Source organism: Bombyx mandarina, chromosome 24, assembly GCF_030267445.1.
Source record: "Bombyx mandarina strain Sakado chromosome 24, ASM3026744v2".
Taxonomy (NCBI): Eukaryota; Metazoa; Arthropoda; class Insecta; order Lepidoptera; family Bombycidae; genus Bombyx; species Bombyx mandarina.
Genome location: NC_143230.1, coordinates 4,383,938 through 4,396,931, shown reverse-complemented (window position 1 = coordinate 4,396,931; position 12,994 = coordinate 4,383,938). Strand labels below are relative to the sequence as shown.

The window sequence follows — 12,994 nt, the reverse complement described above, 5'->3', positions numbered from 1 at the left end:
TTACTCATAAACAAGAGCGCTACACTCCACACAGCTCCACAGAAAATCCAAAGTCGTCGGATAATTAGTTCATAATCTAACAACAGTTCTCGAATTTCAGATATTAATTAAGATTCGTCAATACAGCAGCCAGGCTATCCAAACAGATCCTCCTTCAAAAGGATTCCTATCTCTACACGTTTGAGAGCGATGTTATTAGTATTAAATACCGCAACGTAAAATTGGTTATCTATTTTAAAAGCAAAAATTCAACAGCATTAGAATTATCAATCTTTAATACCAGCTTTGCGTTAATAGTTTGGGCGGGATTATTGTAGAAACTGTAATTAATTGTGAACTAAAGACACGGCCACTATCAACCGTTGCTACAGTAGGCCAGTAAAACAATAAAAATGAAACTTCCATACAAGCGCAATTAGAACTCTAATCACAAAAACTCCATAATTCTCTCATAAACATTCCAAACGAAATTTCTAACGCAACATCTCCATTGTAAGCTTTTGGCTCAACTATTTGTCCTGATAACGTCTTAATGGCTATTGGCCAAATTACTATCTATATATATAAAAATGAATTGCTGTTCGTTGGTCTCGCTAAAACTGGAGAACGGCTGGATCGATTTGGCCAATTTTGGTCTTGAATTACTTGTGGAAGTCCAGAGAAGGTAAAAGATAGATAAAAATGAAAATGCTCGGAATTAAATAAAAATAACAATTTTGTTTTCCCTTTGATGCATCCCCCGTCGGACGGATTCCTTTTGCTTGTTTTAAGTTTATTTTATGCAAAAGTTTAGGTCTTTTATTTATCGATTGAGGCACAACGAAGTCTGCCGGGTCAGCTAGTAAACTTATAAAATAAATCACTACGACGGATAAAGTTTTTAGAAGAGTTGATTTTAAGTGAAATTGGCCGTGTCGATAAATTTTGTTATAATGTAAATAAAACAATGTTGAATTTTGGGAAACGTTTTTATGTTATAGTATTCAGAGAATGAATTCGTCATCAAATTGAAATGTTCGGTGTAAGTGTGGCTTGTAACTGAAGTATAGATTTCACAGCATGACTATGATGAAAATAAATGTATTAGATTAAGGAATCGAATAGTGTATAATTTGTTATTGGCGCATACTACATACATTTGTTTTACTGGTGGTAGGACCTCTTGTGAGTCCGCTCGGGTAGGTACCACCACCCCGCCTATTTCCGCCGTGAAGCAGTAATGCGTTTCGGCTTGAAGGGTGGGGTAGCCGTTGTAACTATACTCGAGACCTTAGAACTTATATCTCAAAGTGGGTGGCGCATTTACGTTGTAGATGTCTATGGGCTCCAGTAACCACTTAACATCAGGTGGGCTGTGAGCTCGTCCACCCATCTAAGCTATAAAAAAAAATCCGTACTGATTTTTCTATTTTAGCCAAGTTCACATACACCGTTGAAGTAATAATTCAAAGGCTTAAGACCCATCATGTCCGAAGCAATAATGTACTGTGAAAGAATCAAAACTGGTTCTCAATATTTTGGTACAGCCGTACTCTGCGTGGGCAATCACGTTCGTAAAAAAATTAAATATTTACAATCGTACGATTGTTGATATAAATCTTATTTTATTACCCGTAAAGGCGAAATAAAAGTGCCGTTAATTGGCGACAGTTTTTGTATCAATTAGTTTTACATGACGATTTATTATCGCAACAGTAACTGTTCGAAATACGTAAAGAATGGCGCGTAGGCGTTAAGCTGTAGTTGCAGTGATTACATTAATGTTATGTTTTTTTTCCTGCCTATCCTTGTAATCTCGAGGGGCTATCCCAAGCTCATCGAGCGTGTAGGCGAGCTCACGGGACTCTGCCTGACAAACTAACACTAGCCCTAGCAAGAGCACTGCTTCGTAGAATCTACCACCGGATCGGAATCGCGACCCACTGAGAAGATCCGGCGAGAAACTCAGTGGATTGCGTCTGAGGGCTAATTTGCTCGCCGATCCCTTTGTCGCATTCGACGAATTCAATACGAACGGTGGATTGGGGGAATCTGAAATGACATGTTTGGCATATTCATCATCAATCGTGTTCATTTACGTATATCAATCGATAAATCTAGATTCTCTGGAGACTAATTATTTTCTATAAATACGACCAATGGTGAGTTTAAGGTTTATTTTTGCTCTAATCACCGCATCGTTCGGACTAATAAAGCCATTCTTTTTCTGCCTTTCACATAAGCAAACTATTTTAAAATCGCATTGCCAATTAAGTATGTTTTAACATTATACACATGTCTTCTTCTTCTCTGTCGTTTCCTCATTACTGAGGGTCGTGACCACCTTGGTCCAGTTTTTGCACCAGCTTCCTCCAATGCTGCCTGCATTCGGCCTGCTTAATGGCGCCCGAGACGCTGGTGTTTGTGGCCTCCTTGATAATGTCCGTCCACCTGGTTGGCAATCTTCCTCGACTTCTCTTTCCTTCCACGTTACCTACAACTATTAATTTTTCCAAGTTCTTAGGATTTTGTCGGGCCACGTGTCCGAAGTACTTGAGGAGACGCTGCATACAGATTGTAGATAGACGGGTCTTGACGTTTAGCTCCTCGAGAATTGACACATTTGTTCGGCGCTCCGTCCATGATACGCCCAAGATTTTGCGCCAACACCACATTTCAAATGCGTCAATTCTCGATCGGGTACGGCCCTTGAGGGTCCACGTCTCAGAAGCGTACAATACACATGTATATGTGTATTAATTTTCTAACATTTAAATATTATATGAAGACTAGATTGATTGTGGTGGGCAAGGTAGAAGGGAAAAGACCCGCCGGCCGGCCGCCATATCGTTGGTCGGATCAGATAGCTGCGCTCACTGGACTCTCTGTTGCGAACGCCTTGAGAAAAGCTGAAAACCGAAGCAAATGGTAGCTGATGGTATAAAGAGCCACGAAGGGCTTTCAGGGACACGACCTTCAGCAATGAAGTATTCGACTAAGAAGAGAAGATGAAGACTAGAGACTAAAGTTGAGTTAACTTTTATGTTATCGAGAACATTAAAAAGCTCGCACTAAGCACAAATGTCGCTTGCCAAATGGGCCTGACGTACTTTCATGGAGTCAAGCTACTCTTGCCGATGCTCACATCTTCCCCAGCTGATGGGACGGGTTGCTGTATCCACAGGCTCCGGTGATCACTTAACACCACGCTAACCACTCGTCCATCCAACTAAGACAAAAGAGACTACGATATTTGATAGTTAACACTACATTTATTATGAAGGCAACAAAATTTTGAGTGCGTCTTTATCTGATCATAAACGCCCACCTATACAGAGAAGTGATCATCCTAAATAATAGTTTTTGGAACCGCAAAGGCTGTGTAAAACTATAAACCCACCATTCTTTTCTAGTCCGCGGCGTGTGGCTAACTACCAATTTGTGATGACCCGTAAAATGCATTACAATGTTTTTGTGCCACGGTTCCGTTAAATCTTGTTTTACAACATAACAAATTGTAGACAAACCCAGTTTTTATGGAGTTTTTTTTTTAGTCTACAAGGTATACCATTTGGCTGGTTTTAGCTTAGTGAATAATAACCATTTTGATAAAGCTTAAATTAGACTTAAAAAAGTCTTACTCAATAACTCTAGTAAAAATACATTAAAGTATTTGTTTATACTAGTGGTCCCGCAGTAGTCGAAATTCGACTATAATTAATTGAAATTTTATCTTTAAGCATTATTATGGTTCTATTGTCAAATACTATTATATTTCTATAATATAATCACAGATTTCGCCAAAACTACACCATAGCTAAATAATATTAAAGACAAACAATATTAATCTATTCGGAATTTGACCACAGACTTTAAACATTAACAAAAGTTTGACAATTGACAATAACCAAAGAGTATAATTATATGTATGTGTGTGTGTCAAATACATGGTAGTGTGTGTAATGTTTTTTTTAATTGATTTAATGTATTTTTTATGCATAATTTAAAAAATATATTAGCATTCTACACTCTTTCTCTATATTCTCTATAAGTGTGGGAAATTTCATACTCCTCCGTCCGCGCTATTTCCGTAAAAAAAGGATACAAAGTTTTTGCTTCACGTAATAATATATAGATAATAATTCAGTTGAGCAAACTGCTCTATGGGTAAATATGATGTCAAACTGTTACCACATGTGATCCACACATGCGGCATCTCCATGACATACGAAATAACAACTACCATTCAAATAGAGTATGAGCGAGAAAGAGAGAGAGAGAGAGAGAGAGAGAGAGAAAATAAACTTAATTGCCCAGCCAAACACAATTAACATTTAAAAAAACAGTCAACAAGTAGATACATTTGTACAATAGGCGATCTTATCGCTAAAAACGATCTCTTCTAGACAACCGTTTAATTTACAGAAATTCTGGAAAAGATAAAGATACAGTAGGTATGTTGCAGTGTACTTTTTTTTTATTGCCATTGTAGGCAGACGAGCATACGGCCCACCTGATGGTAAGTGGTCACCGTCGCTCATGGACGTCAGCAATGCCAGGGGCAGAGCCAAGCCGCTGCCTACTATTAACAATACATTATTAAAGAAAATTTATACATACAATAAATAGATATACACCGTTTACATGTAATATGCGTGTTTAGTTCACAACAGATTTGTAATAGTACGTGCGTACGAGTAAGTGTGGTCATGCATGCTCACAAGTGATCACGCCTATTGTTAGCCTACGAATCAATATAAATTTAAAAATGTTATTAAGTCTGAATTGTATTTGCCCATCCCTAACAGCATCGTACGCCAGCGTGGGCGATTGGAATGTGTCTAGTATTCCGACTAACGGTTTTCTAACCACTTTTTAATGAATGCGTTCTATATTAAAACAGTGTATTGGCATAGAAATACAATTATCAAATTTATGTACACCATATTTTTATATACTCAATAGAATAAGCCCTTACTGTGAACCAATCCCCAAAGGAGTAAACAATTTTGCCTAATAGATGTTAACCGTTAAAAAAAGTTAGTATTCTTGACGTCAAAAAAATCATTATATTAGTGTATAAGGTTTCAGCTGTTTGTAATGAAAAACATTGATTTATTGAAGCTACTCGATCGATGATACTACCATGGAAACGTTCCCTAGCATTTTAACAATTAGTATCTATATCAAGTATCATCACAGCCCCATGAATGGTATGAAACCGCGTGGACACACAAATATAAAAACATTTTTACTCAACATATAGATATTTTTCAGGTTATTAACTAATGTATACTTCTATACTAATTTTATAAAGAGGAAAGATTTGTTTGTTTGTTTGTATTGAATAGGCTCCGAAACTACTGAACCGATTTAGAAAAACTCTTTCACTGTTTGGAAGCTACACTATTCCCGAGTGACATAGGTGATATCTTTTTTGAAAAAAAATACGGATCCTTACTAATAATGTGACCCAAGGTTTAAATAATTACCTAAAACATTCTTTACATCGCGTGCCCTGCGAAAACTATTGATGATAGAATAAAACAATGTACGACGACTTTGTAGAACACATTATTATTTACAAAAAGTGTCACGACAGCATATGTCTAACTATTATAGTTATGCCACAATAAGTGTTATTTTATTTAAAAAAATAAAACGACGTAAAATATCGTTGAAATTTTTGTTAAAGACCCGAGCGGTGCCGGAGCGGACTATTATCCAATGACTCATTGGACTTCCGAATAATGAACAACTATCTATGCCTTCGAAGGTAGACAATCATACGGCCCTCCGAATGGTGACTGATCACAGTCACCCATGGACGTCAGCAATACCAAGGGCACAGCCAAGTTGCTGTCTGCCGCAGAAGACTGCTCAAACCTCGTTTGAAGAAGGATATATATACCAGGGGCTCAGGAAGTACCATGGAGAAACTCCATTCCAGATTCAAATAGTAAATGCCAAAAAAGATCTCTGGAAAAACGATTTGGATGAACAGTTGATGATACGAACTCGGTTGCAGTTCCAAAGACAAGATAGTTTTAAAGAATTCTTCAGAGACTCTCCCCACTCTGCTCCTCTCTCCCCAGACTGGTGGTAGGACCTCTTGTGAGTCCGCGCGGGTAGGTACCACCACCCTGCCTATTTCTGCCGTGAAGCACTAATGCGTTTCGGTTTGTAGGCCGGGACAGCCGCTGTAACTATAATTGAGACCTTAGAACTTATATCTCAAGGTGGGTGGCGCATTTACGTCGTGGATGTCTATAAAACCACTCACGGTGCTAAGGTACCGAAAGGTTATTGCCACACAATATTCAACCATAATCGCATGACCACGCCAAGGAAATTGGCACTAATAAAAAAAATATTCAACGGACAGGTTTATGCGGCTTGCAATAAAAATTAACCCAATTTAAATTTCTGCAAAATATAAATTGAAATATAAATTTTAATTGTTCGTTCGTATATGGAATATATGAAGGAAGCGATTGTAGAAACCTCGTGTTTTCGTTCTCCTATTGTATGCACTCGACCGGTACACATTAGCTAGCTCTTATCGCATATGAACTTAGATTTGATGATTTTGCGCATTGTGTTTTGTTATTTAATGTATTTGCATATTGATTAAATCTTTGTGTAGCATAACCAATGTGTAAATCAAGCATCTTTTACGGTCGGTAGGGCTGACAGTTCTTTGACCCTTCCGATTAATATTATTTTGCGACTCACCCTCGCTGCGCTTCGGAAACATTAAATTTTATTATTGATAGCTGAGTCTCGTGATGTTATCTGCGATTATTGTCGTACCACGGGTGAAGCTGCGGGGCGAAGCTAGTCTAAAAAAGTAGTCTAAGTTACTCCTTATATCATCAGCTACCTATTAGTGAAAGTCTCGTCAAAATCAGTCCAGTCGTTCCAGATTAGCCGGAACAAACAGAGAGACAGACAGACAGACAGACAAAAAATTGGTATATGTACTGTGGTATACACATTTACGCATTTATCAAAAAGTGGTTATTTTATTATTATAAACAGACATTCCAATTTTATTTATTTGTTCATAGATTTCTTCAGTTTTCGCGATCTGTAGGTGTGATGATTATAAAAAAGTTGAGTTGACTTGACTCTTCAAGTTTTACAGAGAAACAGAGCAGGTTGGTGAAAAAGCACGGATAGCCAAAATGGAGCTAATGCGTAAACATTTGCATCTACATTACGGTCTCAAAGAGATTCTACAACTAAAATCAGAACTAGATCAACATTCATAAATACACCTATCACAAAAAGAAAAAAGTTCTAGATAATGTACTTGTAAAAAAAGTTTGAATCCCTTTCTCACGCAAAGACTAAGGCTATCTCGTTCATTCTTACGAAGATGTCATCAAGCGCGAGTAGCGTAGCATAACTTCACACTTAAACACTGAATGGACGATGATAGAAGTTAAAAATAAGTTGTCGACAAAAAATAACAGGCGTAACCGATCTTGGTTCAAATAAAAGCAACCTTTGAAGGACTTTTTGAATTGAAACGGGGCGCTACCATTATCTAAACTCGATTCGTTTTGGAGAACGAAACTAATTTATCTCGAAAGTGATTCGGGAGATAATGTTAACTAGTGGTAACCCGGTAGTCGAAATTCGGCTATAATTAATTGAAATTATAAGTTTGAACATTATTATGGTTCTATAGTCAAAGACAATTATACTTCTATAATCACAGATTTCGCCAAGACTACACTTCAGACAAATATTAATAAAGACAAACAATATTTAATCTATTCTCAATTTGACCACAGACTTTAAGCAATAAGAAAAGTTTGACAATAAACAAATAGTATGCATGCGTGCTGTATCAAATACATGGTAGTGTGTGTAATGTTTTTTATTATTTATTGAATGTAACTATTTATTATGCATAATTTAAAAAAAAAAACATTCTACTGGTGGTAGGACCTCTTGTGAGTCCGCGTGGGTAGGTACCACAACCCTACCTATTTCTGCTGTGAAGCAGTAATGCGTTTCGGTTTGAAGGGTGGGGCAGCCGTTGTAACTATACTTGAGACCTTAGAACTTATATCTCAAGGTGGGTGGCGCATTTACGTTGTAGATGTCTATGGGCTCCAGTAACCACTTAAAACCAGGTGGGCTGTGAGCTCGTCAAGCCACTTAAGCACTAGAAAAAACTGTATTCCTTCTCTATATTCTCCATAAGTGTGGGGAATTTCATACACCTGCCTCCGCGCAATTTTCGTAAAAATGGATACAAAGTTTTTGGTTCACTTATTAATATAGGTATAGATGAGCGATTTTCTCATGAGTCTTGTGACTTCCGGAAGATGGAGTCCACATTTCCGGTCGAATTCAACATCGTCGTTCAAGGTATCTGGTTTTATCGGTCGAGGTAATACTTTTTGCCTTGTTTCTGCTACCACACAGGAGAAAGTTGTGACGCCGTTGTATTTGAGCTGTTTCTATTGTTCATTGCTCTAAATTGACGCACGTTGCTTAATGATCACCGGAAATCGTATATAATTCATAGAATGACTCGCACTCATTCGCGTGTAGCTGGAATAGTCTCTTAGGCTTAGCAAATTTGTGGTAAAAAAAAAACTCGCAGGCTCCGCAATGAAAAATAAAATACATGTTTCGAATTCAAACAAATTATATTGGTAATTAATATTTCCCGGTGTTCCCCCAAAATAAAATAGTCTATGGTCAAATTGAGAATAGATACTGTTTGTCTTTAATATTTTTTGTCTATAGTTTAGTCTTGGCGAAATCTGTGATTAAAGAAGTATAATAAGTCTTCGACAATAGAAACATAATAAATTTCAAACTTATAATTACAATTCATTAAAGTTGCATTTCGACTACTGGGGAATCACTAGTTATTATTAAAAAGAGTAAACATGCATAGTAAAGTGAGAATTTACAAACTAAGTCGAACCAATCGTACCTATGGTAGCGCACCCAGTCCGTCACATGCAGACCGACAAGTTTTTGTAAGAGTCCCTTACCGGGAATAATTGACCAACAGGTGCGGGCGGCTACCGTACCGTTTTTTTTCTTTTCTAATCCAACAGCGGAATATTTTTCTAAGTTTGAGAATCGACGTGCCGAACCGCGGTGGAACGAAGGAGTCAAGCTTTTCGAGTTTTTTCATGCATCTACAATCCCATTAATATCGTTTGTTTTATTTCTCAGACCTCCAATAGATTCATTGGTTGATTTATCTGACCCAAACTCTCATAGCACGTAATAAGGGTTTCCATGAATGATGCATTGATATAAAAAAAGGAAAATGATAATTTCTAATTGATTTCGAGTGTGTCTCTTATAGTTTTTTTGTGTTAACGCGAATGACTGAGCTGACGAAGTCCTGTGACATCTATTGTGACACCGTGAATGCTCACCTTGGTAAGTGATGTTAGTTTCTATAGTACTGTATATCGGCTATCCTACCCTTAATACCAAACTGGTTTGCGGCAGAAATAGGACGAACTGTGCTACATACCCATATGAGCTCACAATACGCCCTCCCGTCCAGTATTCACGCACTATAAGCTTTGCGGGTTAGATTTATATTAGACAACGTTATTCCTTCGTCGTGGAGTATTTCCTTAACATATAGTTCATTAAAAATATCGGTTTCTGCCTTCAGGTTTTGAGCACCGGCATAGTCGGTCGATACACATCGATCGCCGTATCCATTAAGTCACAATAGTTTTAAAATTGATATAAAATATCTTTAATTTAACTATTTTTAATATCTTTAATAATTTGAAAAAAAACAACGGATCCTATGGGAATTATAAATTTTGAGGACTACCGCAATTTGGTTTTATTGCGTCGATATGTAAATCTACACATGACAGGTACATGGCACAGGGCCTAGTTAGATCGGTAGAGGATACTTTGCGAAGAAAATGCTCCCCGCAGATTTGGCTCACTGATAATTTGGCGAGAATACCTTTCTTGCTGTTCTCTTGATCTACGCGCAATTTATATTTTGAAGACACAAATAATCCAGTTTGTCTAACGGTTGTCTGTCTGCTTCAGTCCCGTGTGGGTATCACCAATATATTTTTCCAAGTCACCTAAAGGTTAAAATGGAAGTGAAACTCAACAGTTTCTTTCAGATTTTCCCTTTTATGATGTTTTTTAGTCTAGCCAATCTACATTTTCAGGTTAAATCAAATCCATTTCCACTATCGATACAAAACAAAAATCCAATACGTTTCACACTTAAATTGTAAGCTCTCTTTAATTCATGACAAGGCTCGGGACGGGGGCTTTGTGATTTGATGACGTCACGTTTTGAAACATCGCACTGATAGTTGTTGACGGGAAATTCGAATGTAGAGGCAAGTGCTTATAGGGATAGCTTATTACTGAGACGTATTGCGGGACAATCTGCAGACTCTATCCTTTGTACTACGTAATCGAATGGAATCGGCCTATTTCTGCCGTGAAGCAGTAATGCGTTTCGGTTTGAAGGGTGGGGTAGCCGTTGTAACTATACTGAGACCTTAGAACTTATATCTCAAGGTGGGTGGCGCATTTACGTTGTAGATGTCTATGGGCTCCAGTAACCACTTAACACCAGGTGGGCTGTGAGCTCGTCCACACATCTAAGCAATAAAAAAAAAAAAAAAAAAAAAAAAAAAAAAAAAAAAAAAAAAAAAAAAAAAAAAAAAAAGAATTATTTCTTTGTTTGTCGTCTGTGCGCTCAGTCATGTTTATCTGATTCTGCTTCGGATTGGACTGATCCAGGCCACATAACTTTTATTTAACCAAATTCATTGAGAAATTCTTAATCATCCGTTCACACGGAAACTGTTTAGCGGATGTGTACTGTTATTTTTAAATATACATTTTTTTTGCTAATTTTTGTTACCCTAGATTGAGATGATACCGATTTTATTGGCATGTTTACTCCTAAAAGGGTATGGTAGTGATTGCATATCGTGAATCTAATTAAGATTCGACTTCGAATCCAGTTGACATTCATCTTTATGGGTTCTGAGTATGTCAGTAAAAGTTGACAGTGAAACCTTAACAATTATTATTTCTATCTCGCTCACAGGCGAAATCTGAGTGACGTAACTATATATTTATCTCTTTTAGTGTCGCTTTTTGAGCACAATTTCTGCTTCGTCGACCTTCATAACACAATGCTGCGATAAGGCACTTCAGCTCGAAAAGTCTTTTAAAATTACCATTAAATGTTTGCAATTAACCAAATATAAAACATGTCAAAGGTCACAATCTTGTTAATTAAGCTAATCACGCAGCGATGCATGGTCGATAAATTTCTCTTCTAATATCGAAATTAATTTTCCCTCAAAATTTACGAGATTTATTTAACGTCCGCCTGATGTTGTGCTTACCGAAGCCCACTCGAAAGTATAGGATAATCATAATGACCGTCTCACCTTTCAAATTCTGATGTATTATACCTATAATTAATGAGAACGCGGCAGAAATAGAACACAAGCTCTTTCATCCACATATTCTAAACCCAGGTGTTATGTCACACGCGTCACTACGAGCATTAAGCGAAATTAAGGTGATAATGTATAGGTATGTATATCTATATATTAATACGTGAAGCAAAAACTTTCTATCCCTTTTTACGAAAATTGCGCGGACGGAGAAGTATGAAATTTTCCACACTTATAGAGAATACAGAGAAGACGTGCACAATGCTAATATTTTTTTTAAATAATGCATAAAAGGTACATTAAATCAATAAAGAAAACATTACACACACTACATACCATGTATTTGACGCACACACGCATGCATACTATTTATTGTCAAACTTTTGTTCTTGACGTCTGTTGTCAAATTGAGAATAGAATATTGTTTGTCTTTGTTAATATTTTTTATAGTGTAGTCTTGGCGAAATTTGCGATTATAGAAGTATAAAATACAATCATAATATAGTCGAATTTCGACTACTGCGGGACCTCTAGTATTGATTAATACGTAAGGCACTTGTAGATGACGATAAACCTATGCACTATCAATAAACCCAATAATAATATGTCGTATAGTGAATTCCGAATATTTTCTTACCTTCTTATTAATCGTTTATCAACCGAAACACTATACTCAAATAAATGCTAAAAGTAAATAATGTTAATTAATCTGCTTTAATAATTAATTTACTGTAGTTTATACTGAGATAACTATACTGAGATCTTTGAACATATAAGTTGGTGGTTGGCGCATTTACGTTGTAGATGTCTATGGGCTCCAGTAACCACTTAACACCAGGTGGGCTGTGAGCTCGTCCATCGATCAAAGCAATAAAAAAAAAAAAATTCGGAAAAAATTGCACTAAAAATATCGATTCAAAATTTGAAATGGAACTCGGAGGCATCCGAAATATATTGTATATATTTTGCTTAGATGTGTGCTCACAACCCACATGGTGGTGGTTACCGTCGCCCATAGACATCTACGACGTAAATCCACCACCCACCTTGAGATATAATTTTAAGGTCCTTCTTCAAACGAGGCTTGTGGAGAGTATTAAGCGGTAGGCAGCGGCTTGGCTCTGCCCCTGGCATTGCTGAAGTCCATGGGCGACGGTAACCACTCACCATCAGGTGGGCCGTATGCTCGTCTGCCTACAAGGACAATAAAAAAAAAAAAAAGGTCTCAAGTATTGTAGTTACAACGGCTGCCCCACCCTTCAAACCGAAAAGCATTACCGTTTCACGGCAGAAATAGGCAGGGTGGTAGTACCTACCCTTGCGGACTCACAAGAGGTCCTAACCAGCAGTAAATTTATATATAATATACTATTTATTATTTAATTTTTGGAATACCACAAAAGCCTTCACCTAATTCGAATTTGTATTCCGAAAATAATGAGACATGTGCTATTTTTAGTCTCTTAGAGAATTACGAAATGCTTCCTCATTCAATTATTCATTTTAAAGGGGCAACTTCAAAAAGTCCTGATTGCACGTCTAGTGATAATCAAATTTCTTCCAAT

The 12,994-nt window shown here is 37.1% G+C and overlaps 1 protein-coding gene across 2 annotated transcripts in view; it reads right to left on the bottom strand.

The window, feature by feature from the left end:
- rst (irregular chiasm C-roughest) overlaps positions 1 to 12,994 on the bottom strand; it is a 103,503-nt gene that overhangs the window by 89,794 nt on the left and 715 nt on the right. The window lies entirely within an intron of this gene.